Below are 3,684 nucleotides of genomic sequence, written 5' to 3'. Positions count from 1 at the left end.
TCGTCCACGACAAACAGCTCGACGAGGCATGAAGCACCCACGGGAGCCGGAGCATGACGATGCAGAGTCTCGGTTCACAGGAGCCTGGGAAGAACATCCCGTACGGAACCCTTTACCCGAAAACATCCGAACCGCACATGCTCGCGACAGTCCTGCCGTTAGAGAATGCACCGTGCACGCGACCGAGTAAGGCCACTCAGAGACATCCATTTCCCAGGTATATGCCCCCTACGCACTTTTGGTGGCGCAACTCGCACGAACAGTCCCACCTCGACCCCGTAAACAAGCTTTTTTGCCTCGAAGAGTTCGTCGGAGACGAAGAAGCAACCTTCAGTGCAAACGTAGCACTCTTTTGTGCAACCGCCCAAACAACGCCCCCTCTACCCTCTGTCGAAACACTCGGCATTGCTGCTCCCTAAGGTGAGCTTCTCCTCATAGGCAATTCCGCTCTTATCCGGTCACGTTTGTGTGCCCGAATTTCGCAAGGCAACCTCCATGGGACATGGAAAAGACTCGAGAAGAGAGCTCGCTCACGGGAGAGAGAAGCCAAGGAGACCACGAGAGTGCTGAGAGTGGGACAGCGCTGAATAGGCGGGAGAAGCCTGCGCGTATAAACGGAGATATATATCCAATTGCAACGAAGGAACGTGCCAAAGATCGAGAACAATGGCAGAAATGCTAGTAACGTGCACTTCGGGACCAACGCATCACCGGAAGACAACCGCCAAACATCGAAAGAGTCGCGATGCTCCGCAACCTACGTGCAAAGCGGTCGCACACCGGGTAAGGGAGTGAGAGCCCCAAACATAGCTGGGCGAGGCGCTCACTCCGCTCTTTAATATCTCGTTAATACCGCCAAGGAAATGGCACAAGCACACACACACAAGCATCCTCGGAAGAGGACAGTTCGAGTGACAGGTCAAATCCAAGAGTTCCGAAGACTACCTCCAGGAACAATCGGGAACAAGACCGATTACAAGTCGTCGAGTCTGTTACTGGGCGAACACGAGATGCGCACAGGAAATCGATCAGCCCTCACAATGGCCCAAGGCCAGAGATCGGACTGCTACGATTTACCCCAACAATCATCGTGCCACTCTTCGCAGAGAGGTGATAGACGCCAACGAGCCCGCGCATAGCAATCGAGGTGTAAAAAGGGCGTTGAAGGCAGGAAGCCTGGACGAAAGAGGCTACGAGGTCACCTCGAAGCGGTCTAAGAATCGGGCGCACTTGGGGCGACTACCAGTGCCAACCCCTTATCCCGCGGTGCGTCCGACACACAGAAATTTCCAAGGCGGCCAAGGAGCCTCCCCGCATAGCAATCGGGGTGTGAGGTTACGGATGCAGCATTGATAGCAATCGAGGTGTGAGGCGAAGGATGCAGAAGTGAGAGCCGAGGGATGTAGCAGAGATAGCAATCGGGGTGTGTGATGCAGAAGAGATAGCAATCGAGGTGTGCGGTGGGAAGGGCCCAGCAGCCAGAATGCATGAAGCGACGGATGAAGCAGTGATGACAACCGGGCTGTGAGGAGAGGAGGGATGCAGCCAAGAAAGCAATCAGGGCTCGAGGCAAGGGATGCATCAAGGATAGCAATCATGTTGTGAGGCGAGATTCCAAAGGCTAAACGTGAGAGGCTGCAGGGTCGACTCAGAGAGGTCTATGCATGTGAGAGGCTGAAAGCAAGGTCGACTCGGAGCGGTCTATGCATCGGGCGCGCTTGGGGCGACTACCAGTGCCAACCCCTTATCCCGCGACGCGTCCGACAAAGAGAACGTTCCAAGGCGGCAGAGGAGGTTACCAGCCGAAGGATGCAGTAGCAATAACAGGTATAGTTCCGCGGCGGCCGAGAAGACTCACCGCATAGGAATCGGGATGCGAGGCGAGGGATGCGGCGGGAAGGCCCCGACGGCTAAACGGAAGAGGCTGCAGGGCCGCCTCGGAATGGTCCAAGCATCGGATGCGATTGGGACGACTACCAGTGCCAACCCCTTATCCCGCGATGCGTCCGATACACAGATAGTTCCAAGGCGGCCGAGGAGCCTCACCGCATATCAATCGGGGTGCGAGGCGAGGGATGGGGCGGGAAGGCCCCAACGGCTAGACGGAAGAGGCTTCAGGGCCACCTCGGAATGGTCCAAGCATCGGACGCGCTTGGGGCGACTGCCAGTGCCAACCCCTTATCCCGCGATGCGTCCGATACACAGATGGTTCCAAGGCGGCCGAGGAGCCTCACCGCATAGCAATCGGGGGTGCGAGGCGAGGGATGGGGCGGGAAGGCCCCAACGGCTAGACGGAAGAGGCTTCAGGGCCGCCTAGGAATGGTCCAAGCATCGGACACGCTTGGGGCGACTACCAGTGACAGCCCCCTATCCCGCGATGCGTCCGATACGAAGATGGTTCCAAGGCGGCCGAGGAGCCTCACCGCATAGCAATCGGGGTGCGAGGTGGGGGATGCGGCGAGATGGCCCCAACGGCTAGACGGAAGAGGCCACAGGGCCGCGTCGGAATAGTCCAAGCATCGGACGCGCTTGGGGCGACTACCAGTGACAACCCCTTATCCCGCGATGCGTCCGATACGAAGATAGTTCCAAGGCGGCCGAGGAGCCTCACCGCATAGCAATCGGGGTGCGAGGTGGGGGATGCGGCGAGATGGCCCCAACGGCTAGACGGAAGAGGCTGCAGGGCCGCCTCGGAATAGTCCAAGCATCGGACGCGCTTGGGGCCACTACCAGTGACAACCCCTTATCCCGCAATGCGTCCGATACGAAGATAGTTCCAAGGCGGCCGAAGAGCCTCACCGCATAGCAATCGGGGTGCGAGGTGGGGGATGCGGCGAGATGGCCCCAACGGCTAGACGGAAGAGGCCACAGGGCCGCCTCGGAATAGTCCAAGCATCGGACGCGCTTGGGGCGACTACCAGTGACAACCCCTTATCCCGCGATGCGTCCGATACGAAGATAGTTCCCAGGCGGCCGAGGAGCCTCACCGCATAGCAATCGGGGTGCGAGGCGAGGGATGCGGCGAGATGGCCCCAAAGGCTAGACGGAAGAGGCTGCAGGGCTGCCTCGGAATAGTCCAAGCATTGGACGCGCTTGGGGCGACTACCACTGCCAACCCCTTATCCCGCGATGCGTTCGATACACAGATAGTTCCGAGGCGGCCGAGGAGGTGGGGGATGCAGCGAGATGGCCCCAACGGCTAGACGGAAGAGGCTGCAGGGCCGCCTCGGAATAGTCCAAGCATCGGACGCGCTTGGGGCGACTACCAGTGACAACCCCTTATCCCGCGATGCGTCCGATACACAGATAGTTCCGAGGCGGCCAAGGAGCCTCACCGCATAGCAATCGTGGTGCGAGGTGGGGGATGCGGCGAGATGGCCCCAACGGCTAGACGGAAGAGGCTGCAGGGCCGCCTCGGAATGGTCCAAGCATCGGATGCGCTTGGGGCGACTACCACTGCCAACCCCTTATCCCGCGATGCGTCCGATACACAGATAGTTCCAAGGCGGCCGAGGAGCCTCACAGCATAGCAATCAGGGTGCGAGGCGAGGGATGCGGCGAGAAAGCCCCAACGGCTAGAGGGAAGAGGCTTCAGGTCCGCCTCGGAATGGTCCAAGCATCGGACGCGCTTGGGGCGACTACCAGTGACAACCCCTTATCCCGCGACGCGTCCGATACACAGAT

The sequence above is a fragment of the Cryptomeria japonica genome, unplaced genomic scaffold (assembly GCF_030272615.1).
Source record: "Cryptomeria japonica unplaced genomic scaffold, Sugi_1.0 HiC_scaffold_202, whole genome shotgun sequence".
Lineage (NCBI taxonomy): Eukaryota > Viridiplantae > Streptophyta > Pinopsida > Cupressales > Cupressaceae > Cryptomeria > Cryptomeria japonica.
Note: the sequence above shows the minus strand (reverse complement) of the source record.